General features: G+C 42.1%; 1 long non-coding RNA gene across 1 annotated transcript in view; it reads left to right on the forward strand.

Moving 5' to 3' along the window:
* Nucleotides 1–26,518, forward strand: part of LOC139180221 (uncharacterized) — a 43,865-nt gene extending 17,347 nt beyond the window's left edge. The window contains exon 3 of the long non-coding RNA XR_011564541.1: nt 21,414–26,518. This is a non-coding gene — a long non-coding RNA (uncharacterized lncRNA). The remainder of the gene's footprint in view (nt 1–21,413) is intronic.
* The last annotated feature ends 609 nt before the right edge of the window (nt 26,519–27,127 follow it).

Here is a 27,127-nt window from a genome sequence, read left to right on the forward strand (position 1 = left end):
GTAGCCCTCCACACAGATAGCCTTACATACCTATCTTCCTCTTTTCTTACGTTGCCCTTAGCACCTATTATCTTGAACCCATCACCCTATATTTTATTTGTTTACTATCTTTCTGCCCCTTGTAGAATGTAAGCTCCACAGCACAGTGATGTGTGGGTTTTTCACCGATGTATCCTCAGCACCCCCACCAGTACCTAACACACAGTAGGCCCTCGAGAAATCTTTGTGAGTGACCAAAGCGAATATGAAGGTGGGCAGTCAGTAAATACTTGCAGAATAAATGGAGGGTCTCATCCTGAAGTATTCCTGAACAGACTCTTTTGAAGGGTGGAAGGACAGTGGATCGTAGGGGAGAAAAAGGAAGGATTTCAGAGTTCATATCCATGAGGTGGAAGAAGTAGTGAAGAAGCAGCATACACAGATCCAGTTTGCCTTCCCTTTGCCCTTTTACTTCGCTGTGTGACTTTGGGCAGATTATCTCATGTCTCTGGGTCTCAGTGTTTTCATCTGTAAACTGAGAATAACAATACTTAGTATACAGGGTTGTTCTGATCTTCCCAGGCAACTCAGTGGTAAAGAATCCACCTGGCAATGCAGGAGAAGCAGGAGATGCAGGTTCAATCCCTGGGTCAGAAAGATCCCCTGGAGAAGGAAATGGCAACCCACTCCAGTATTCTTGCTTGGAGAAACCCGTGGACAGAGGAGCCTGGACGGCTACAGTCCATGGGGTCGCAAAGCGTCAGACACAACTGAGTGCATGCACACCATAAACACACACACATACATACATACATCCTACTGGCTGTTTCTCTGGAGAACCCTGACTGATATATGGGGTAAGAGTGTTCCAGGCAGAGGGAAGGCAAGAGCAAAGGCCTCATATGTTGGACACCATGCTAGGCATCATGCAGACCAGTGTGAACAACACAGATGTGGCTCCTACCTTCCTTAAGCTCAGCGACAAGTCATAGATATTGCCAACTGACCCATCTGTCTCTCCCCGATTCTCAGCTCTTCCCAGACTCATTTGCTTTACTCTTCAGCCTTGACCCGTGGTCCCCAGTTTCAACTTTTAACTAGCATTCCTAGTTGCCCTGGCCTTTCATTACACTTGCCACATAACTATCATTACCAACTCACTTTGGGGTAATTATGGAGTTTAAGAACTATGTTCACATACTTTAACTTGCCTTCACAAAAACATATGGGGAGGAAAGGAAAATTCATCTTTATTTCACAGACTAGGAGACTGAGATTCAAAGAGGCAAACTAACCTGGATGAAATTACAGTTAATAAATACCAGAGCTAGGAATCCAGCTTTCTCCTCAGGACCACATTTTTTTAAAAAGCACTTTATGGTTACCTGTAATTGTTCACCTCCCACCCACCATTCACTCTTCAACCCATTTCTCTCTGATATTCCCCACTCTTGAACTGGAACCTTTCTGTTTCCAGCGGGGGGTTAGGGGGGGTGGTGGAGGCTGTAGTTTCCCACGCATTACATTTATTGTCATATTACATTTATTAATTATATATATTAAAACTGTTAGTCAAGTGATTACTTAGGAGACTTCCTATTCGCTTTAAATACAGGCATTCCTCCACGCTTCTGTTTTCAGAGCATAGTAACAATCAGGAGTTGAAATATTACGAAAATAGAAATCCCAGGCCCAACCAAAACAAACTACAAAACTATAGGAACAATCTATCAAGAAGCGCGCGTGGATTACTAGGGTAAAAATATCTGACTTGAAGTCTCCTCTGGAGTCTTCTAATTTCCCGCGAAAATATAAAGATTGAAAAAAACAATCCATCACTCCAAGAAAACCCAGGATTGTCAGCCTCTCCCACGCCCTCGGAGCGATGTCGGACAGCTTCAAGGAACAGCTGATGGCGAGGACCAACGCAGGCCGCGACCACCTGTGCAGGTGCCTGAAAGACTCTTCTCCCAGTTGAGAAGTCAAGCCCGTGCACACCACAAATCCAGGCAGCCGCGCACCAGTACAATTCGCTGTAGATCAGCAAAGGTTTTGTGTGATCGAAAAAAATAAGCGGCGCCCAACAGCTTCCCACGCAGCCCCCAAACTCCACCCATCTTTAACTTTTCTTGGACTCGCGGAGCCACTGTTGCTCAGGACACGCCCCGGCAGGAAGTAGAGCGGCGAGAGCGGCAGCACGATGCATCCTGGGAGTTGTAGTCTGCGCTCAGAATGCGCAGGCGCACGGGTAGAGGCGGGGCCCCCAGGAGCAGAGCCCCACGGGAACTGTAGTTTCTCTTGCATTACACAGAGCGTGTTAGAAGGTCTGCTAAGTCGCTTCAGTCGTGTTCGACTCTGTGCGACCCCATAGACGGAAGCCCACCAGGCTCCCCTGTCCCTGGGATTCTCCAGGCAAGAACACTGGAGTGGGTTGCCATTTCCTTCTCCAATGCATGAAAGTGAAAAGTGAAAGGGAAGTCACTCAGTCGTGTCCGACTCTTCGCGACCCCACGCACTGTAGCCTACTAGGCTCCTCCATCCATGGGATTTTCCAGGCAAGAGTACTGGAGTGGGTTGCCGTTGCCTTCTCCGGGTTAGAAGGTCAGACGCATGCAGTTCTGAGAGTTCTCAGTTCAGTTAGCGGTGATGGTTTCAACGAATTTCTGAAGGACAGGGCAACCTGGTTTGGGAACTGTGAGTGCCGTCTTCTGTTCGACAGTAGATCTGAGATGGGTTGAGATATCCCTCAAGTGAACTGTGTGAGCCGAAGGACAAACCACGAAATCTGCAAACGGGATTATGGAGCTGTGAGAAAATACTGTAGAATTAATTCAAATTAGTCCGAAAGACTCAGAGAAAGAACGGACTTCAATATCATTCACCTCATGAATCAGAAGAACATTTTTGAGAAATTCTGGCCCCTTTGAAAAAGAATACCAAAAAATTATATGTACGACATGCAGGTTAATGGAAATATGGCACTATCTGGAAGAATGTTAAGTTCATTTTTTTGGATGAGGGTTTTTTGTTTGTTCTTTTGCACTTCTGTATATTTTCTGAATTGTTTACCAGAGATCAGTATTCCCTTTTGATATAAAATATGAAGAAAAGTATACAAAACAATTTTAAACCTCCTGGAATCTATACCTTGGAGTTTTGTCTTACTTACCTTAGTTAGGTTCTTCTTTCCTTCCTTCCTTCCTCTTTTGCTTCCCTCTTTATTTTCTTCATTCTGAAAGAAAAAATGTGCTGGGGATAGAGGGAGATTCTACAAATAGAGATATCCTTTATGTAGTCCTCTGTAATGCAGAGAAATACACACACGTTCTGAAGAGTTTTTATGTATATATCTGTGTAAATATCTACATACACGCGTGTGTATATTGTATGTTTTTCAGATAATGGTGTCATACATCCTGTATGATATCATTATTTAATTTGCATTTCTGCCTATTCTGTATCCTGTTTTTTTAGATTTATTGTAAAACCCAATACATACAGATCTAATTCATTTTTTTACTTCCATAAGAACATATACTCATATTTGCTTATTTTTCCTTAATAAAGTTATGCCACTTAAAAAATTTTTTTTGGCTGCCCCTCTCAACCTGCAGGATCCTAGTTCCCTGGATTGAACCCACATCCCCTGCAGTGCAAGCGCAGTCTTAACCACTGTACCACCAGGGTAGTCCCCGAGCCATGACATATTTTAAAGTGTATGTTTAACTGTGGTGTTGGAGAAGACTCTTGAGAGTCCCTTAGACTGCAAGGAGATCCAACCAGTCCATCCTAAGGGAGATCAGTCCTAGGTGTTCATTGGAAAGACTGATGTTGAAGCTGAAACTCCAATACTTTGGCCACCTGATGCGAAGAGCTGACTCATTTGAAGAGACCCTGATGCTGGGAAAGATTGAGGGCAGGAGGAGAAGGGGACGACAGAGGATGAGATGGTGGGATGGCATCACTGACTTGATGGACATGGGTTTGAGTGAACTCTGGGAGCTGGTGATGGACAGGGAGGCCTGGCGTGCTGCGATTCATGGGGTCACTAAGAGTCGGACACGACTGAGAGACTGAACCGAACTGAACTTTACAAGAAATTGACTATTAATATGGATCAATAAGCCAGCTCCCAAACGTACAAAACAATATCTATGAAAGTTATCAGTGCCTTTTTTAACCCTTTTGTGAACTTTCCATTAGGATTGTTGTAGGACATTTGGGAGATGACTTACTGATCCATATTAAAAGAGAAGTTTTTTCCTTCTTTTGCCGTCCTATATGTGTTTATGTTTCCTAGTATTTCCTCCTTGGATTTCTTCTCTTGCTACTCTTTGTTCTCCTCTTGGACAGTTTCAGCCACTCCCTTGGATTTTGCTAACCACTCACGAACCTTACTCAATAGCTCCAACCCTGATTTTCTTGTGTGTGTATCCACCTACTTACAGAATACCTATCTCCATATTTCTACAGCCTTGCCCAATTTATTCAACATACCTAGCTAACAATATGACCATCACCCCTGCATTCCTCTCTGTGACTGACCTCAGTCATGAAAACCAGTCATCCAAGCCAATCATCCAGGAAATTTCCTAAGCTTCTGTCCTTCACAATTCATTCATTAAGTTCTACAAATTCCACTGATTAAATAGGCCTTGCTATTCTCCCTCCTTTTCATTTTCCCACTGTTATTACCTTCGCTCAGAACCTTGCCTATAATACTGCATGCGTGCATGCATGCTAAGTCTCTTCAGTCGTGTCCAACTCTTTGTGATCCTATGGACTGTAGCCTATCAGGATCCTCTGTCCATGGGATTCTCCAGGCAAGAATACTGGAATAGGTTGCCATGCCCTCCTTCAGGGGATCTTCCCAACCTAGTGATTGAACCTGCATCTCCTGTGTCTCCTGCATTGGCAGGCAGGTTCTTTACCACTAGTGCCACTAACCTATTTATTGACTTCTCTGATCTGTACCACCTCAAATCCTTGCCCATGTGTCCCTGTGTCTCCACTTTCCTCTTCCAGTCATCCCTACCTCATTCCCTTTGTCCCAGTTGCACTAAACTATTAGCAGTAATTTGGACAAATTATGTGGCACATCACATTACATTCCATGTACAGTATGTGCTGGCTAAGGGGTAAGATTATAAATCATAGAATTTGGATCAGTTCAGTTCAGCTGCTCAGTCATGTCCAACTTGTTGGCTCCTCTGTCCATATGATTCTCCAGGCAAGAATACTGGAGTGGGTTGCCATTCCCTTCTCCAGGGATCTTCCCAACCCAGGTCTCCTGGATTGCTGGCAGATTCTTTATCATCTGAGCCACCAGGGAAGTCCTTAATCCAATAATACTGGTGGCCTTATAAGGAGAGGAGAAGAGGCACAGAGACAGACACCCAGGGAGAATGCCAGCGACCACAGAGGTTCAGGTTGGAAAGATGCTTCTACCAGCCAAAGAATGCCAAGGATTGACAGCCAGCACTGGAAGCTGTGAAGAGGCAGAGAAGAATTCTGCCCAGAATCTCAGGGCACTGAGCCCAAGATGACACCTTGATTTCAGACTTCTGGCCTCCAGAGGTCTAAGAGAATACAGTATGCTTAAATTGCTGATAATATCTTTATTGTATTAATTATTTGCATTTTTATACCAGTTAAGAAAATAATTCATACTAAATAGTAAATAACTAATAAACACATAAAATAATAATAGTTAACTCTGAATTATGGTACTTTGTGTAACTTTTTTAAAGCAGCCCTAGGGACCAAATAACACTTGCTATGAATACTTCTCTCATGGCCAGCTGATGTGACTTTGCTGAATGCAGAGTCAGAAGGGCTGTACACAACCAGTGGTCATGAGCTAGTATAAGCTGTACCATTGAACTTCTGACTTTGGGCTCATCTAAGACAGACTTTACTTTCTTGGGCTGCAAAATCGCCTCAGATGGTGACTGCAGCCAAGAAATTAAAAGACGCTTGTTCCTTGGAAGAAAAGCTGTGACAAACCTAGACAGCAGTCCACCTAGACAGCTTATGAAAAAGCAGAGACATTACTCTGTCAATAAAGGTCCGTCTTGTCAAAGCTATGGTTTTTCCTGTAGTCATGTATGGACGTGAGATTTGGACCATAAAGAAGGTTGAACACCGAAAAATTGATGCTTTTGAACTGTAGTGTTGGAGAAGACTCTTGAGAGTCCCTTGGACTGCAAGGATATCCAGCTAGTCCATCCTAAAGGAGATCAGTCCTAGGTGTTCATTGGAAGGACTGATGTTGAAGCTGAAACTCCAATACTTTGGCCACCTGACACGAAGAGCTGACTCATTTGAAGAGACCCTGATGCTGGGAAAGATTGAGGGCAGGAGGAGAAGGGGACGACAGAGGATGAGATGGTGGGATGGCATCACCAACTCAATGGATATGGGTTTGGGTGAACTCTGGGAGCTGGTGATGGACAGGGAGGCCTGGCGTGCTGCGGTTCATGGGATTGCAAAGGGTCAGACACAACTGAGTGACTGAACAACAGTAACAATAGCCATAAGAAAGTTCAAAGCGTGTTCAGGGAAGAATTTGACATGGGTTCAAGCAAGAACTTTCAATATAGAAGTATCATCTGTGGACATTGTCTTGTGTTGTATGCACTTTATCTTTTAAAATCTCCATGTTGAGTTCAAGACGTTCATTAACCTATTTCACTTCCAGGCAAGCAAGCAAGGACGTGAATGTGAAAATACCTGAGAGTATTCAAATCTCAATGACGACATGAGAAAATATATGTCAAATTACTCAGTTTAATCTAATTCCTGTGTTCATTTTTTTTCTTTTGGGGTTATTTTTTGGGGGATGGGGATGTATAATTAATTTTCTTTCATTTGTTATTCTGACTGTTTTGGTTAAGAGAGGTTTTAAATTGCTCAGCACTAAAAGATCCTGGATCAAGAGGCCAACACGCCTACAGGAGTGTTAGAAATTTGTCACAAAAACGTACTTATCAACTTCTCAGTGAATTTGATAGATAAGAAGATGACATTTGCTCAGTGACAGCATGTGTGACAGAACTAAATGAGAAGAAGATGAAAACCACTTTACAGTAACTTCTGACATTGCCATCGACATTAAAAATGCTGAGATTTACAGAAACTCCTTCCAAGGTCAAGGTCCAGAGGAGGAGCTGTGTGAGCCTGAACAGAAGAACCAATGATTAGCACTCAAGATGCAAAACAAGAGCAACTTTGACTTCACAAAGGACCGCATTCCTGGCTGCCATTTCCTCGTGTGGATTCCTGGTTGCAGCAAGGTGATAAGCAACCAGAGAATCCTTCCACTTCATGTGTGACTGAGCCCCTCCTTGTAGAACATATTAGATGTACTTTGATGTTTTTTTAAAGAAAATACCCATCTCCAACTAGCATAGGTTCCTGGGAAAGAAAGCAAAAGAGGCAGAGAGAAGGAAGAAAGGCAGGAAGGAGGGGAGAGAGAGCAAGAAAGGAAGGAACAGAGGAAGGAAGGAAAAAAAAGATGGCTTGGCTTATGCAAAAAGATTTCTCCAGAGAGCTTGAAATAGGAATGACCAAAGAAAGCAACTTTCTGGCATGATAGAGCCCATTGGTGGCCGTTGGAAAGAATCTAAATTTGAAATCTATGTCCGTTGAGTCTTAGATATCCTCCTTTGCCCTTTGTATTTCAAATAACTTTCAAAATAAAATCTTCTTTTAGCAAAAGAAAAAAAGATCTCACTACCACCTTGCCATATTTGTTGTTCATGTCTGACTCTTTGCAACCCCATGGACAGCAGCATGCCAGGTTCCTCTGTCCCTCTCTATCTCCTCGAGTTTGCCCAGGTTCGGGCGTATCTATATAGCCTTGCCATTTACAGAATCATGCAAACCTTTATAATCAGGTGTTTTTACAGAACAGTCTGATGAGGGAACTAGAAGCCTGAGTATTTAGGACTCAGGTTTTAACCATGTTGTACTTCAGTTTTCTCCTTTATAAAATGATAGGGTTGTACTATGTAAGTAATTCTCAATTATCTTATATTTCAAGTTCACTAATCATTCTATTCCAGAGATTTCTTCCCACCCTGTCCTGGTACTTGGTGCCCCCAGGCCAAAAGAAATACCTAAACACTTGTCTTTATCAAGTAGTGAGGTCTAAACAGCTTAGTAGTACTTTCTGTGGTATCCAACAGATGTCTCTGGCCCTCAGAAACTTAAAATAACCCACGGTGCCTCTGTAGGTTCGCTTGTCACCCCAAAGTGCTTCAGTACACAATTTAAGAATCATAGTTCTAATCAAAGAAACTTAGTTCTACTCTGATAGAAATTTAAGTCTTTTTTTAGAGAAAAAATGCTTGGATCATAGTTACTTACACAAGTTTTATACACGTGACCATTACAGTGGCACTTACTGAAGGTATATTTTATTTTATTTTTTTGAAGGTATATTTTAATGTCAAAGTTTTAAAACACAGATAATTTTGTTAGTAAGATGAAACATAAAATTGCTGCTGGGAATATAGTTTACGGTATCATCATAAAGCACAAAATAAAATCTGGTAATACTACTAGAATTATAGATCTAATACATAAAAATTATTTCATTAGAAATGAAATGCTTAGGACTTCTCTGGTGGTCCAGCAGTTAAGAGTCCGCGCTCCCATTGCAGGGGGCCTGGGTTCGATCCCTGGTCAGGGTTTTAGTCCCACGTGCCGTAGCTAAGACCCAGTGCAGCCAATTAAATAAATATGTCTTTTCAAAAGAAATTAAATGATACTAATACTATTGACAATTACTTTTACAGCTATCATTATAAATTCAAAGATAAAAAAATGAATCCATCAGGAGACATATAACAATTATTGAACCTTATTGTTGAGAAACTTGTAGCTGCATTTTATTGAATAGCATCTCAGTTCTCGGGATAAAGTTTTAAACAGCAACTGGAAGAACAGCTTTATGTTTAAAAATGTTTTATTTTTAGAGTTGTCATGGTGTAAAAGTTATTCCTACATATCAAAGCTGCTGGAAAGAGCCCAAGTTTTGTGCAAGTTTTTCATTAAGTGTTTCATGGTGTTCCTGCTTTAACCCCAAACAAGTGCACACTCTTCATAAGCTGTTGAATATTGGTTCAGCTGATAAATTAAGAAAATCCCCCTTCTTTGAACTCCTAAGCCACAGAACATGTGTTACATTGCTAATAAGAAGGATTAGACAGATATGGGCCACCCAAAGTTTCTCCTATTCCTGGATCATCTGCAATGAGAAAATAGCAATTTAATTGTGTTTCTTGCTTATCCAGGTCAACAGTTAGCACCAATACGAAGATACCCAACTGCGTAGAGATAAAACCTAGAGCAGCAGGAGACAGTATCTGAAAACACAGGGTCTGAGGAAGCTGGGAAGGGGCAGAGCTATAGTTTGGAGGAGGAAATGGCACCCCACTCCGGTACTCTTGCCTGGAAAATCCCATGGATGGAGAAGCCTGATGGGTTTCTGTCCTTGGGGTCGCCAAGAGTCGGACATGACTGAGCGACTTCACTTTCACTTTTCACTTTTATGCATTGGAGAAGGAAATGGCAACCCACTCCAGTATTCTTGCCTGGAGAATCCCAGGGACGGGGGAGCCTGGTGGGTTTCTGTCTATGGGGTCGCACAGAGTCAGACAGGACTGAAGCGACTTAGCAGCATCAGCAGCAGCAGGATGTGACTGGTAGCTAGAGGAAGAGAATTAGAAGAAATGATGCTTATCCAAGGTTATTTTGATTAACTAGCCAGAAGCCCACCAACGGATACTCACAGTAAAATGATTGAAGGAGAAATAGCACACTTGGCACATAGATTTGGAAATTGAAGGAGAATTAATTTTAGCTTTATTTTTAAAATAGTATTGATTAACTTTTATTTTATTTTAATTAAAAACACTTTAATTTTAGAAAAGCTTTTAGTTTTTTATTGTGGGTGTGTATATATATATATATATATATATATATATATATATAACTAAATATACCATTTTAAACATTCTGAAGCATATACGTGATTTTTTGCCAAAGTCACACTGTTAAATTAGGGAGTTTGATATATTTTTGGAAGAACATGGAGAATGAACAAACCAACAGAGAAAGAAATTGTTTGTGGAAATTAGGTCTCCTGACTTCCAGATCAGATTCAGCTAAAAATGCTCTTACTTTTGTACACGCCTTGTCTTCACGTCACAGCTTTGACACAGCTGGAGTTGCACACCCTAATTGCTGGGCCATGCTGTATGCAGCTGTATGACTGACTCATCTTTGAAAATCTTATTTACTTTTTGAAGTCAATTGGTTTCCCTGAAACATTGTGTTGCTGCCTGGTAGTCAATAGTTCAGCGTCATTTTTTTTTTTTTTTGCTTCAAGAAATAGCAGAGAAAAGGACATTAGCATTTTAAGGTGGGTTTTATTTCTCCATATGTAAAAATATATATCGTTTGATCAAAAAATGTATTAGTATTCAGGTGAAGATTATAGAGATCTTTTGGAACATCTGCTTTATCTGGATTAGTTTTAAAATCAGATGCAGCAATTCCATTGCAGTTCAAGTTGTTTCTATTTCATTATACTAGGTTAATTTTTTAATATTTTATTTTTACATTTTACTTCTTTGTTTTCTGGTTGCACTGGGTCTTTATTGCTGTGCATGCAGTTTCTCTAGTTGCATCGAGCAGGGGCTGCTCTTCGTTGCAGTACGCAGATTTCTCACTGCATTGGCTTCTCCAGTCGCGGGGCATAGGCTCTAGGGTGTGCAGCTCGGTACTTGCAGTGTGTGGGCTTCAGCCATTTCAGCTCACAGGCTTAGTTATTCTGCAGCATGTGGAATCTTCCTAGCCCAGGGATCAAACTTACATCCCCTGTATTGGCAGGTAGATTCCTATCCACTGCGCCAGCAGGGAAGTCCCATACTAGGTTAATCTTGAAGACCCCTAATAGCTTTCATTAAGTTTACACCAGAATATCACATGTCTGTAGACTGAGTAGCATAATGTTCTCTCTTCACATAAATGCAAGCTCTTATAATGTAATGACACCTCCAAATGCTAAAAGCAGACCGTGGGTATTAAGTTGAGGTAGAGAGACTATTACTCCTATTTATTATTTTCGGGCAGAATAATCCCAGTTTCACTGATTACAAAGTAAAATGGAGACTGTGGTGGACAGGGACTTGGGGATCACACAGACTGGCTTATAATTCCCACCCTTACACAAAGAAACTGATGACATTGTGTGGATTGTGAACTCCCCCAGAGTTTGAATTTTCTCACCTGAGAGGTTAGCGTCTGCACACTATGATTGATGTGGGATAAAAGAGAGCTAACACGAATGCCATGGGCAGCACCTGGTCCTTAGAGCACGTGGCTTTCAACAAGGGTTAGTCCCCTTCCCAGCCTTTCTCTGCTTGCACTACAAATCTGAAAATACACAGCTATAAAAAGTTGTCTTGAAAGAGACTGAACTGGAAACTTCTGTTTGGAATAATGGGATTGCAAGGGTGTCACTTTTGCAGCATAAGGATTTGTTGGCAGACATTTGGAGCTTTATGCCTGCAAGGTGTTTGCAGAGCTCTTACAGTTTTAAGAGAATAGTCTGTTACTGTCAGTGAGGTTAAGCCTCTTTTCAAATGTTCAGAAGCCTTTTCCTTTCCTGCAAAGGATTCTGGGGAACCTTACTTGAGACCTAAATCAGACTGGCCAGGTTCCAGAAGTTTTGATAACCACTATGCCAGAGGGACAAGCCCTGTGGGGAGTTTGGGCCCCTGGGTCAGAACCACGGGCCTGTGTTCCCCACCCCCGCACCCCGCCTAGTAGTCCCACTTCTGAACTTAGTCTTGTATGTGTTCTTGTTCACCTGTGCAAGGATGTTTATCACAGACCCATGGAAGCATTCCTTGTGATTGTAAATGGCTGGAAGCAACCTAAATAGTACCAACAGTGCATGCGTGCAGGCTAAGTTGCTCAGTCCAACTCTTTGTGACCCCATGGATTGTAGCCTGGAAGGCTCTACCTGTTGATGGGATTCTCCAGGCAAGGAACTGGAGTGGTTGCCATGCCCTCCTCCAGGAGATCTTCCCGACCTAGAGATCAAACCCTCGTCTCTTACATCTCCTGTATTTGCAGGTGGGTTCTTTACCACAAGCGCCACCTGTGGTAAAGAAGCCATGTGGGAAGCCATGCTAGCAATGGTAATATTAATTAAATGTTGGCACATCCCTACTATTAAAAAAAAAGAGAGAGAGAATAGTCTGGATGCCATCTTCTTCCTCTGGCACAGAACTTCCTTCCCTTTGGTGAGATTTGTGGACAGTACTTTGCTCAGCTCTAAAATAATGCCTTTCTTTTCCAATTGTCTGGACTCGTCTAACAGTTACAAAACAGTATTTCACCAGCAGAGGCTACTACAGTTTATTTAAAGGTTACAAACTGAAACTTCCTCTTAAATTATGCAATGTTTTTTTTTTGGTGGTGAGGGAAGGGAGGAAATATTTCAGTTTAAATTTTTATAAAATAAATGGAAGATGATGGCTACTTGTTGCACAAGTCTATCGAACTGTATTTATATTTATAGGTATATCTGGGTTCTGTTTTAGAGTATAAGTTACTTGAGAGCTGAGACTGTGCCATAAGTTTCCTGTACCCTTCGTGCCTCGCTAAGTAGAGTACACAGTAGGTGCTCAACAAGCACTTTTTAAAAATGCACAAAGAATAAATCTTGGTAGACAGAAAAATATATGAGTATTGACATGGCCAGGCCCACAAAATTCAATTTCCTGTCAAAATCTTCCCCATCTTTCAAGGCCCAGCTCAGGAGCAAAGGAACTTCTTCCTAGACACTCCACTGACCTTTCCACAACTCCAAGAGATCATTTTCCTCATGTTTGCATACTCACAGCATTTTATATCTCTTATTTTTGAACATCTGCAATCTTCTGCCTCATGTTATAATCTATTTGATGACTTAGGTATAAATTATTATTAACTCCTACCTGTCCATTATTGCATCATCCTCAGATTTCTCAGAGTCCTCATCAAATGTGTGTCGAATTCACCCCTTATTCAACAGTTAACGTTTGAAATACTGAAGTTTTTTTTAAAAGTTTTAAAGTAGCTTCAAAACCCTTTTGGAACCAGGTATGTTCATAACAACATGAAAATAGGAAAATACTGAAAGCTTCATATACTAGAAGGATACTAACTGGATTTGCATCTGGGCTCCATCATTTATTAGCTGCTGGATCTTGGTCAAGTGCCTGAGCCTCTCTGTGCCTCAGTCCCTTCATCTGTAAAATGGGGACGATAATAGTACCTAACGCGGCTGGAGACAGTATAGGCAGAGGTCTCGGAAGAGACCTTGTCACCTAGGGAGAACTCAGTCACTGGCATGTACTGCTTGGTCGTCACCATCATAATCGACTCAGAGAAAGAGTCCTACTTTATATGCAGCTTCTCAAAAGAATACCAGGCTTTGGCAACGTGAAAGGAAATGACACTGATGTGATTGGTTAAAAAATTGTGTTGTGATAAGAACACTTACCATGAGATGTACCCTCTTCACAGATTTTTAGGTTCACAGCACACTACAGTATTGTCATCTGTAACATAATATTGTACAGCAGATTTCTAGAACTTGCATCATCGTGTATAATTGAAAATATGCCTATTAGCCGTTCCCTGGCAACATTCTAAAGAATCTTTGCTTCTATGAGTCTGACTGTTCAACATATCTCGTGTAAGTAAACCATGCAGTATTTGTTCTTTTGTAACTAGCTTATTTCACTTAGCTTAATGTCTTCAAGGTTCTTCCGTGTTGTCACGTATTATTGTGGTATATCCTTCTTCTTAAAGGCAGAATATGGTAATAGTCCGTCATATGGATGTTTTCCTTTATCCATTCATCTGTTGATTGATAGGTATGATAGGTCTTGAGGTTGTTTCTGCATCTTGACCACTGGGAATAGTGCAGCAAGGAACACAGGAGCGTCAGTGTTTTGTCAAGATCCTGTTTTCAGTGTTCTCGATACATCCTCAGAAGTGGCACTGCTGACTCACATGGTGGTTCTATTTTTAATTTTTTGAGGAACTTCCATACTGTTTTCCGTAGTGGCTGCACATTTTGCATTCCCTCCAACTTTGTACAAGGGTTCCAGCTTCTCCACATCTTCACCAACATGTGCTGTCTTTTCTGTTTTGAATTGTAGCCATCTGAAGAAGTGTGAGGTGGTATCTCATTGCGGTTTTGACTGGCATTACCCTGATGATCAGTGTTGTTAAACAGCTTTTCCTATACCTGTTGGTTACATGTATCTGCTTTTTGGAGAAATGTCTTATCTGGTCTTTGTCCATTTTTTAACCAGATTATATGTTTGTTTATTTGTTTTTGTACTGTGTTATATGCGTTCCTTACCTGTTTTGGAAATTAATCCCTTCTCCGATATATGGATTGCAAATATTTTCTCCCACTTCATAGGTTGCCTTTTCACTTGGTTTTTATTTGCTGTGCTTTGCAGAACCTTTTAGTTTGATGTAGCCCATTTATTTCTTTTTGCTTTTCGCTTTTGTTACCTATGCTTCTGGACTGATATCCAAGAAATCTCTTCCAAGACCAACGTCCCGAAGATGTCCCCTATGTTTTCTTCCAGGAGTTTTACAGTTTCAGGTCTTACATTTAATTAATCCACTTTGAGTTGATTTTTGAATGCGATGTAACATACGGTTCTAGCTTCTGATGTGAACTTTTTAATTTACTTTTATTTATTTATGGCTGCACAGGGTCTTTGTTGCTGCATGCTGGCTTTTCTCTAGTTGCAGCGAGTAAGGGCTGCTCCCTAGTGGCAGTGCAAGGGCTCCTCGTTGCGATGGCTTCTCTTGTCGTGGCGCAAAGGGTCCAGGCACGTGGGCTCAAAGTTGTGGCTCACCAGCTTGGTAGCCCCACAGCATGTGGGATCTTTCCAGAGCAGGGACTGAACCTGTGTCCCCTGTGTTGGTAGGTGGATTCTTAACCACTGGACCACCAGGGAAGTCCTATTTCTGTTCCATTATATCATACTCAGTTCAGTTCAGTTGCTTGGTCGTGTCCAACTCTTTGAGATGCCATGAACCACAGCAGGCCAGGCCTCCCTGTCCATCACCAACTCCTGGAGTTTACTCAAACTCACGTCCATTGAGTCGGTGATGCCATCCAACCATCTCATCCTCCGTCATCCCCTTCTCCTCCTGCCTTCAATCTTTCCCAGCATCAGGGTCTTTTCAAGTGAGTCAATTCTTCCCATCAGGTGGCCAAAGTATTGGAGTTTCAGCTTCGGCATCAGTCTTTCCAATGAATATTCAGGACTGATTTCCTTTAGGATGGACTGGTTGGATCTCCTTGCTTTCCAAAAGACTCTCAAGAGTCTTTTCCAACACTACAGTTCAAAAGCATCAATTCTTCGGAGCTCAGCTTTCTTTATAGTCCAACTCTCACATCCATACATGACTACTGGAAAAACCAAAGCTTTGACTAGATGGACCTTTGTTGGCAAAGTATTGTCTCTGCTTTTTAATATTCTGTCTAGGTTGGTCATAACTTTTCTTCCAAGGAGCAAGTGTCTTTTAATTTCATGGCTGCAGTCACCATCTGCAGTGATTTTGGAGCCGGAAAAAAATGAAGTCTGTCTCTGTTTCCATTGTTTCCCCATCTATTTGCCATGAAGTGATGGGACTGGATGCCATGGTCTTAGTTTTCTGAATGTTGAGTTTTAAGCCAACCTTTTCACTCTCCTCTTTCACTTTCATCAAGAGGCTCTTTAGTTCTTCTTCACTTTCTGCCATAAAGGTGGTGTCATCTGCATATCTGTATATATCATACTAGGTTAATCTTAAAGATCTCTAATAACTTGCATTCAATTTAGACCAAAATATCACAAATCTGTAGACTGAGTAGTGTAATGTCACTGATTCAATAAGAGCTTTCTAGTTACGGTGCGAAGGCTTCTCACTGCAGTGGCTTCTCTTGTTGCAGCGCACATGCTCTAGAGCTCGGGCCCAGCAGTTGTGGGGTAGGGGCTTAGTTACCCCATGGCATGTGGAATCTTCCTGGAGCAGGGCTGGAACCCGTGTCCCCTACATTGGCAGGTAGATTCTTAACCATGGACCACCAGGCAAGTCCTGAAATTTTACACTGATAAATTGGCTGTTTATTTCGCCATTCAGTTTCTGCGGTCCCCTCTTCAAACTCACAGTCCATCTCTTTCCTTCTTCTAAAATGTTTTCTCTTCTTGTAAGTTTCATCTTTGCCTGGGACAGGGCCTGTTTCTCTCTGCTTTGCTTCCCACATCCCTAACTGACCCAGATACGCATCACTCCTGGTGCTTCCCTGCCCCGTCTGCAGCCAGCCCTGAGTCAACAAGCACAATCTCTCCTGTCATATTCTGAGATTCAACCCTCAGGTGATAATTCTCCTGTGTTTAGTCATTCACATCCTTTGGTTCACAGAGATGTTCAGTCTAGTGCCTTCAAATTGCTGACCTAAATAATATCCCTGGATTTTTAAAAATAATATAAAGTTTATTTTAGAAACAACCATGAGTCATTACAGAAGCTAATGAACTTGGGAATTCTATATAAAGTCATCCAAGCATATAAAGCCTATTTTTTTTCAAGGTTCCTGTTTCTTAGTTCAGTTCAGTTCAGTTCAGTCGCTCAGTTGTGTCTGACTCTTTGCGACCCCATGAATCGCAGCACGCCAGGCCTCCCTGTCCATCACCAACTCCCAGAGTTCACTCAGACTCACGTGCATTGAGTTGGTGATGCCATCCAGCCATCTCATCCTCTGTCATCCCCTTCTCCTCCTGCCCCCAATCCCTCCCAGCATCAGAGTCTTTTCCAATGAGCCAACTCTTCGCATGAGGTGGCCAAAGTATTGGAGTTTCAGCTTCAGCATCAGTCCTTCCAAAGAACACCCAGGACTAATCTCCTTTAGAATGGACTGGTTGGATCTCCTTGCAGGCCAAGGGACTCTCAAGAGTCTTCTCCAACACCACAGTTCAAAAGCATCAATTCTTTGGTGCTCAGCTTTCTTCACAGCCCAACTCTCACATCCATACATGACTACTGGAAAAACCATAGCCTTGACTAGATGGACCTTTGTTGGCAAAGTAATGGCTCTGCTTCTGAATATGCTATCTAGGTTGGTCATAACTTTCCTTCCAAGGAGTAAGCGTCTTTTAATTTCATGGCTGCAATCACCATCTGCAGTGATTTTGGAGCCCAAAAAAATAAAGTCTGACACTGTTTCCACTGTTTCCCCATCTATTTCCCATGAAGTGATGGGACCAGATGCCATGATCTTTGTTTTCTGAATGTTGAGCTTTAAGCCAAGTTTTTCACTCTCCTCTTTCACTTTCATCTTAGTTCAAGGCCACAAAAAATTGGAATGTGATGGAGCTTGACTCCCACATTTGCCATATGTCTAAATAACTGTGAGTTATAAATCAAGCCAACAAACTGTTAAATAAAACATGCTCTATTCTCCTACCTTGACAGATACCCCATAGGAATGACCTCTAGAGATGGAGGTTGAGTTTCGAATTCTCAGACCCCTTGGTGTTCTGTATGTGGTAGCCGAGGGAAAGCTGGCCCCCCAGCCCTGGGCCACTCCCCTCCCCTCTCCCCCCAGCCCTGTTCTCACATGAGGGGGTTTACATCCCTGTGTGGATGCCCTAAGCCCCAGTCAAGCCCCATTCACACCTTCTTGCCCACCTTAGACAGCAGCAGCTTGGGTACTGTTTGGGTAAGCAACCTGCCTTTGAAGATAGGAGAGGCCATGCAGACTCACAGCCGTTCAAGGAGGGTCCTCAGGACACAGCGTGTGGTCCAGAAGAGAGGGTGCAAGCTCTGGATGGGAAGGGGTGCAGCTGGGGGATGGCCAGAGGGGCACCTTCTAAAGCACAAGGTCCAGGCAGGGGCCTCCTTGCCCAAGTCAAACAAAGGCTCAACCAACGGGACCTCATGAGCTCTTAGACCTTTCCTTTCAGTCCCAGCCCCAGGGGACCGTTGCGTGGAAGCACAGACTTTCCTTGTACTCCAGCATCTTACCTCAAGCTCAAGTTCAAGCCAGACTTCCTGCCCCAAGGTCAACTCCAACACACACAAATGCAGCTCAGAAATACCAGGCACTTCACAGCCCAGAAGGAAACCTCAATGAATCCAAGTCAGAAGCAGATGGGCAAACCTCAAGCCACTCCGGTTTTTTTTTTTTTTTTTTTCAGGTGGACAGTTCTAAACAGGTTTCCATGAGGTTCTTTTGAGATCCCAGTGGAAACAAGCCCACCGCTCCCAGCAGCAACCTCAGCAGCCCACCCTGTTTACGCTTTTCTTCCTCCCTTCCTCACTCTCCTGCCTCCTGGAGTCACCACCCAAGTAAACCACCCACACTCCTCAGCCTCTGCCTTGAGGGGTACTTAAAGGAATTGTCAAAGCTATGGTTTTTCCAGTAGTCATATATGGATATGAGAACTGGACCATCAAGAAGGCTGAGCACCAATGCTTTCAAACTGTGATGCTGGAGAAGACTCTTGAGAGTCCCTTGGAAAGCAAGGAGATCAAACCAGTCAATCCTAAAGGAAATCAACCCTGAACATTAATTGGAGGGACTAATGCTGAAGCTGAAGCTCCAATACTTTGGCCAACTGATGCAAAGAACTGACTCATTTGAAAAGACCCTGATGCTGGGAAAGATTGAGGGCAGGAGAAGGGGACAACAGAGGATGAGATGGTTGGATGGCATCACCGACTCAGTGGATATGAGTTTGGGCCATCTCCAGGAGATAGTGAAGAACAGGGAGGCCTGGCGTGCTGCAGTCCATGAAGTCACAAAGAGTCAGACACAACTTAGTGACTGAACAACAACAATAAAGGAATAAAGAGACAAAGCCAGGAAACAGAAGGACCAGCCCCTTCCAAGTACAGCTGTAGCATCAGCACAATCTTGCTGATGACCTTCATCAACAATCGTGTAAGAACATTTCCTAAGGGTAAAGTGTTCTCGACAAATTTATGTTACAACCTAAACACGTATTCAAGAGATCTTTTGTTTGATTTTGTTTTTCTTGCAGGGGGCAATCCCTTTGCTCTTTCCTGTATTTCAATGTCTAAATTCCTCATGCAATGCCTCACTTTCAAGCTTAAAATTTCCCTGAATCGACTGTGGCCTGTTGGGAGGCAGAATGGAGGGAACTGCATATGGAAAATGAACAAGGAGGGGAAGCCAACCAGAAGCCAAAAGCTGTGACTAATTTTGACACCAGAGATGACAATGGACATGACAAAGTGCAAACAGCCCTTTTCACAGCTGACGTTCCAGCTGAGGATGGCGGACTCCAAATTTTCCTGGACAATTCCATTTCAGATTTTTGACATGAGATTTATAAACACATTCCTCTTGTCAGACCGTTTGTCCAGATTTAAGCTTCAGAGAATACTGTCCCAGACCATCCACAGCGATGGCCAGGCCAAGGTCTGCTTTCTGTCACCTGGGCACCTTGCCCGATTCTCAGGCTTGGCCTCCACCGGGACACATAATACCCAGGTCCTGGGTACCCCTGGGATAAGGCTCCTTGACAAGGCCAATCAACCTCTCTTCTTACACAGCCTGGCCCTGTTAGGGGTGCCCTGCTGCAGAAAGTGCCCTGCAGCTTGGTGACTACCAGCCTCTGTTGTTGTTGTTTAGCCGCTAAGTTGCGCCCGATTCTTTGCGGCCCCATGGACTTCAGCCCACCAGGCGAGGCCTCTAGAACCACCTCTCCCTAGCACCAGCTCTTACTAGCAGCTCTGGATGGAGAATCCTGTGCCCAGACTTCGGGCCCTCTGGGAGGCAGCCTGGCTGCCTTCAAAGAGTTTGGCTCTTTGAGCTTCCTTTTTGTTGTTGTCTTGTTTTTTCTTTGAGGTTTCTCATGTCTAATTTTTAGGTAATTTTTTGAACTGGATCAGAAAGAGGATGAAAAGGGGGAAAGGCAAATTAAAAAAAAAAAAAAAAAAACCCGCAAGAAGGGACTTCCCTGGTGATCCAGTGGTTAATATTCTACCTTCTAAGGCAGGTGGCATGGGTTCCATTCCTGGTCAGGGAGCTAGGCTCCAGCAAGCCATGCTGCATGGCCAATAAAAGGAAAAATTTTTTTAAAGAAAAAGAAAATAGGGTCGCCATGCAATAAGAGGCCTAATTAGGGTCCTGGAGCTCTTCTTCCTCACAGCCTGATTCTGCCCTGAGGCTTCAGACATTCTTGACCTAAAAGCGAACCTGCTTATCTACTACTTACCCCCACATTTAAAAACCAAAAACGGGGTGTGCAGCAGAGAGACCGATCAACTTGGGAAACCGGTCATCTTAGAGCTGGAAGGAACCTTAGACTAATCCCTCACATAAAACAGGAGATTCTGTCATTGGATTATAGCCTAAGGTAATATGTTGGAGATTTCTGTCGATTTGGAAAAAAGAATCCTAAAACCTGAAATGGTGGCACATTGCTATTTAATCACGTTTTCTGGGGATTCTCTGGTGACTCAAAAGAATCTGCCTGCCAATGCAGCAGACATGGGTTTGAATCATGATCTGGGAAGATTCCACATGCCACAAAGCAGCGAAGCCCGTGTGCCACAATTATTGAGCCTGTGTTTTAAAGCCGGGAAACGCAACTCATGAGCCCATGTGCTGTAACGACTGAAGCCTGCGTACCCCAGAGCCCTAGTACTGCAACAAGAGAAGCCACCGCCATGAGAAGCCCATGCACTCCAACTAGAGGAAACGTGCGTGCAGCAAGGAAAACCCGGCACAGCCGAAAATAAAGAAATAAATTCATATAAAAATTAATGTTTTCTACAAGCAAGGGGCTATTTTGTATTATAGATGGTGTGGCGGGATCCTACACGGTGCAAGGGGACAGAGGTGATTTCATTATCTATGCTGCCCCCAAGTGGTGGAGGCAAGAAAATACATCCAGAATGGGGCACAGGCATTAGCGACTCCAGGGAACAGACGTTTACATACAGAATAGACAATTCCCCATCATTGTAAACAGTGCTACAATCATCTAGGTTTTATCCTCCTCATCAGAAATTAGAACACCATCCATATAATTACGAGTAACACCTTTTATGTACAAACCCTGGAAAAAATCACATTTTAACCTCCAACAAAAGGCCACAGAAAGACGTTTTAAATATTCTAAGTATTATTCAGCAAACATTTATTGAAATAAGCCATGGGCCAGGCACTGCTCTAGACTCTTGGGATAGAAAGATGAATCATACAGAACTCTTGGCTTAAGGAACCCACAGTTTTTGCCCGGGAATGAACAATCAACAAATCACTGCCCAGTGTGATGTGGACTATAACAGACAGTATAATGATCTTTTTCATATTTTCCTTCTAGGCAACAGCGATTCAACAAAATGTAAATGGAGGAGTACACGGATTCTCTCTTCCCTCCTAATATTTGGAGCAAACCTTCCATGGCTGCCTCTCCGGGCTCCTCTTCTAAGATGCAGACACCTAAGAAGCACAGTCTGCTTGTCAAATCAGTTGCCTCTTGCTTGAGATTAGCCTGAGGTCACAAGATGCAACTTTCATCAGATAATTTTCCCCATCTTTCATAAACTTTTAATTGTAGTCTGTGAAAAACCTTGAGGACAAAACAAACAAATGCCCCCACCCCCAAGAAAAAAACCTGCTTGCCTACTAGTCACGTTTTTAAAAACACCTATTACCTTTAACTGAATGCAGAGTTCCAAAGACTAGCAGGGAGAGAAAAGAAAGCCTGCTTAGGTGAACAATGAAAAGAAAGAGGGAAACAATAGAATGAGAAAGATGAGAGATCTCTTCAAGAAAATTAGAGATACCAAGGGAACATTTCATGCAAAGATGGGCTCGATGAAGGACAGAAATAGTATGGACCTGAAAGAAGAGGATATTAAGAAGAGGTGGTAAGAACACACGGAAGAACTGTACAAAAAAGGTTTTAATGACCTGGATAACTACAATGCTGTGATCACTCACCTAGAGCCAGACATCCTGGAGTGTGAAGTCAAGTGGGCCTTAGGAAGCATTACTATGAATGAACAAAGTTAGTGGAGGTGATGGAATTCCAGCTGAGCTATTTCAAATCCTAAAAGATGATGCTGTGAAAGTTCTGCACCCAATATGCCAGCAAATTTGGAAAATTCAGTAGTGGCCACAGGACTCGAAAAAGTCAGTTTTCATTCCAATCCCAAAGAAGGGCAATGCCAACAAATGTTCAAACTACCACACATTTGCACTCACTTCACGTGCTAGCAAGGTAATGCTCAAAATCCAAGCTAGGCTTCAACAGTATGTGAACTGAGAACTTCCAGATGTACAAGCTGGATTTAGAAAAGGCAGAGGAACCAGAGATCAAATTGCTAACATCTGTTGGATCATAGACAAAGCAAGAGAATTCCAGAAAAACATCTACTTCTACTTCATTGATGACTACACTAAAGCCTTTGATTGTGTGGATCACAACAAACTATGGAAAATTCTTCAAGAAATGGGAATACCAGACCACCTTACCTGCCTCCTGAGAAACCCGTATGCAGGTCAAGAAGCAACAGTTAGAACCGGACATGGAACAACAGACTGGTTCCAAATTGGGAAAGGAGTACATCAAGGCTGTATATTGTCACTCTGCTTATATAACTTATATGCAGAGTACATCATGAGAACTGCTGGGCTGGATGAAGCACAAGCTGGAATGAAGATTGCCAGGAGAAATATCAATAACCTCAGATATGCAGATGACACCACCCTAATGGCAGAAAGTGAAGAACTAAAGAGCTTTTTGATGAAAGTGAAAGAGGAGAGTTGGCTTAAAACTCAACATTCAAAAACACTAAGATCATGGCATCCGATCCCATCACTTCATGGCAAATAGATGGAGAAACGATGGAAACAGTGACAGACTTTATTTTCTTGGGCTCCAAAATCACTGTGGACAGTGACTGCAGCCATGAAATTAAAAGATGCTTGTTCCTTGGAAGAAAAGCTATGACAAACCTAGATCAGATCAGATCAGTCGCTCAGTCGTGTCTGACTCTTTGCGACCCCATGAATCGCAGCATGCCAGACAGCGTATTAAAAAGCAGAGAGATTACTTTGCCAACAAAGGTCCATCTAGTCAGAGCTATGGCTTTTCCATTGGTCATGTATGGATGTGAGAGCTGGACCATAAAGAAGGCTGAGTGCTGAAGAATCGATGCCTTGAACTGTGGTGTTGGAGAAGACTCTTGAGAGTCCCTTGGACAGCAAAGAGATCAAATGAGTCAACTCTAAAGGAAATCAAAAAAATAAATAAATAAATAAAGGAAATCAACCCTGAATATTCATTGTAAGGACTGATGCTGAAGCTGAAGCTCCAATATTTTGGCTATCAGATGCAAAGAACTGACTCACTGGAAAAGACCCTGATGCTGGGAAAGATTAAAGGGGGGAGGAGAAGGGGGTGGCAGAGGATGAGATAGTTGGATGGCATCATCAAGTCAATGGACATCAGTTTGAGCCAACTCTGGGAGATAATGAAGGATGGGGAAGCCTGGCGTGCTACAGTCCATGGGGTCACAAAGAGTTGGACACAACTGAGCAACTGAACAACAACTGTACCTTTATCACTTTATTATGTTTCCAATATCAGTGTAGAAGCAACAAATTGTCTCTTTACAGTAATAATAGATTGACAGCATCAAACATCAGAGATATCAGAGAAGAGAAATTAACTTGCTAAGTATAAGGTTGCCAGAACCAAACAGTGGAAATGGAAAACTTTTAAAATAGGCCAAATTACAAATTAAATAGAGGACTTCCCTGGTGATTCAGTGCTTAAGACTCCATGCTTCCAACACAGGGAGTGCAGGGTCAATCCCTGGTAGGGAAATTAGGATCCCGCATGCTGCATGGTGTGAGCAAAAATAAAATAATAATAATTTTTAAAATAAACAAGATTAAAACATGTTTTTAAACATTGAGATAAACCAAATTAAATAGAAAATAGCTGGAAATATGGTAATGAAGCCAACAGGAGAAACTTGGGAAGCAGTATTAGGCAAAGAAAAGAAAATACAGTGACAGGAGCTTTGGGTGTCTTTGTCATGCAGTATGGAGTATGCAAAAGAGGCAGTATGCAGTGGTCCAAATGTATTAAAAATTTCAGTAAAAGCAAATTGAAATGTATTTATTCTTAGTAGATGAAAGGAATAATGTTTCAGATTGGACCAGCTTTGCTTTAAAACGTGGAAGCACTTTTGAGCCATTTAAGAAGAAAGAATCAGGCCAAAATTTAGGATTCATCTAATATAATTAGCACTTAATGAATAATTTAGGGGGAAATCTAACCTGAACAAATGATAGCCAGGGAATAACAAACACATTCTAAAGTATCAAAAGCGAATGATGTCTTGGTGTCGGTATTTCTGAGAAAGGACCAAAAAATGACAGTTTATATTCTTAAAGAAGATTGAAGTTGGACCACAGAGTCTACCTCCCTCAATACCTAATGAAATAAAGTATCCCAAAAGAAACAGCATAATTTTCTTGGCATAACCAACATGGAAAAGGATATAATTAATGCCAGGCTATACACTTCAGAAGGAGATGATGATTGATGAAACATAAAGGAAACTTTGACAAGGCTCTGCCAGGCGTCAAACCGACTCTCACCCACAGAATGAGACCAGAGCCACCGGACTGAAGAGGTGCGCGGCCCAGGACCACAAGACCATAAGGACTTCCGAGAATGCTCACTGCTGTCTCAAAGTGAAAAATGAAAATTAACAAAAACCTCATTGCCGTATTGTTAAAATTCCTTCAAATATTTTATAGGAACATCATATGTAAAGTGAAATATGTGATCATTTTATCATATCTAATATGGTAAAGAACAAGAGTGTCACCAAAATTGAAGACCTGACATAATCTCTAAGAGATCCTATTAATATTTTCCTTATTGAGGAGAAGGGATTGAGGCAATACCTTTATATTGTCGTGGAGTGAAAAAAAATAATTGCTCTAAAGGTCAGTGTTGAATTCACTTTTATTTCAGGGTTTTTTTTTTTTCCTATTAAATTCAAGCAAAATACAATAACTCAAAAAGGTTGTTTTTTAATCTTGCTGAATAGACTCAACAGGAGAGTGGAAATGATAGAAGATAAACGCTTAAGAACAGTGACTAGAAATTACTCAATCTGAAACACAGAGAAAATAGATTGAAAAAAAAATTAAAAGAGCTTCAAAGACCTGTGGAGCAACAAAAAAAAGTTACACTGCTTGAGTCACTGGAGTTTCAGAGGTGAGAAGAAAGAATGGGGAGCTGAAAAAAACATTTGAAGAAATAGTGACGGAGAGACGGAAACCTATCAATTCATGGAACTGAATGAAGCGCAAATCAAAGGAATCCACACCAAGACAGTCTCAGAAGCAAACATTTGAAAGCTAAAAGCAAAGAAAAAACTCCAGAAGCCATCAGAGAAAAATGATACATTACCTATAGGGGAACACCACTTCAGATAACAGCAGATTACTCATCAGAAACCATGGAGGTTGGCAGGAAATGACACAACCTTTCTCAACAGCCAGAAGAATGGAAGAGGCTCTGTGAATTCTGTGTCCAGAGAAACTATCCTTGGGAAAGAAAAAGAAAGACATCCTCAAATGAAAGAAAACTAAGACGACGTGTCACTAGCAGACCAACCCTTAGAGAATGGTGAAGGAAAGTTGTCCAGGTGGGAAATGACAACAGAAGAAGGCTTGGGACTTCAGGAAGAAAAAAACAAACGATGGAATGGGTGAAAATAAAGGTAAATATAATAAGCTGTCCTCATGCGTTTCTGAAATCATATGTGACAGTTGAAGCAAAAATTATAACAACATTTTTTGATGCTCAATATATGTAGAAGAAATACTTGAAACGATTATATTTTAAAAGCAGGGGTAAAAAAAATATAAATGGAAGTAAGTTTTCAGTACTTCACTTGTAGTCGAACATGGATATCTATAGATTGTGATGTCACGTCTGTATGTTGTAATTCCTCAGTTCAGTTCAGTTCAGTCGCTCAGTCGTGTCCGACTCTTTGCGACCGCATGAATCGCAGCACGCCAGGCCTCCCTGTCCATCACGAACTCCCAGAGTTCACTCAGACTCACGTCCATCGAGTCAGTGATGCCATCCAGCCATCTCATCCTCTGTTGTCCCCTTCTCCTCCTGACCTCAATCCCTCCCAGCATCAGAGTCTTTTCCAATGAGTCAACTCTTTGCATGAGGTGGCCAAAGTACTGGAGTTTCAGCTTTAGCATCATTCCTTCCAAAGAAATCCCAGGGCTGATCTCCTTCAGAATGGACTGGTTGGATCTCCTTGCAGTCCAAGGGACTCTCAAGAGTCTTCTTCAACACCACAGTTCAAAAGCATCAATTCTTCAGCGCTCAGCCTTCTTCACAGTCCAACTCTCACATCCATACATGACCACTGGAAAAACCATAGCCTTGACTAGACGGACCTTTGTTGGCAAAGTAATATCTCTGCTTTTGAATATGCTATCTAGGTTGGTCATAACTTTCCTTCCAAGGAGTAAGCGTCTTTTAATTTCATGGCTGCAGTCACCATCTGCAGTGATTTTGGAGCCCCCAAAAATAAAGTCTGACACTGTTTCCACTGTTTCCCCATCTATTTCCCATGAAGTGATGGGACCAGATGCCATGATCTTCATTTTCTGAATGTTGAGCTTTAAGCCAACTTTTTCACTCTCCTCTTTCACTTTCATCATGAGGCTTTTTAGTTCTTCTTCACTTTCTGCCATAAAGGTGGTGTCATCTGCATATCTGAGGTTATTGATATTTCTCCTGGCAATCTTCATTCCAGCTTGTGCTTCTTCCATTCCAGCGTTTCTCATGATGTACTCTGCATATAAGTTAAATAAGCAGGGTGACAATATACAGCCTTGATGTACTCCTTTTCCTATTTGGAACCAGTCTGTTGTTCCATGTCCAGTTCTAACTGTTGCTTCCTGACAACCATAAAGAAACCTATACAAGGAATATACTCAAAAAAGGAAAAATTAAACAAGATAAACCTTAAAAAAAAA

Source organism: Bos indicus, chromosome 27, assembly GCF_029378745.1.
Source record: "Bos indicus isolate NIAB-ARS_2022 breed Sahiwal x Tharparkar chromosome 27, NIAB-ARS_B.indTharparkar_mat_pri_1.0, whole genome shotgun sequence".
Classification (NCBI taxonomy): domain Eukaryota; kingdom Metazoa; phylum Chordata; class Mammalia; order Artiodactyla; family Bovidae; genus Bos; species Bos indicus.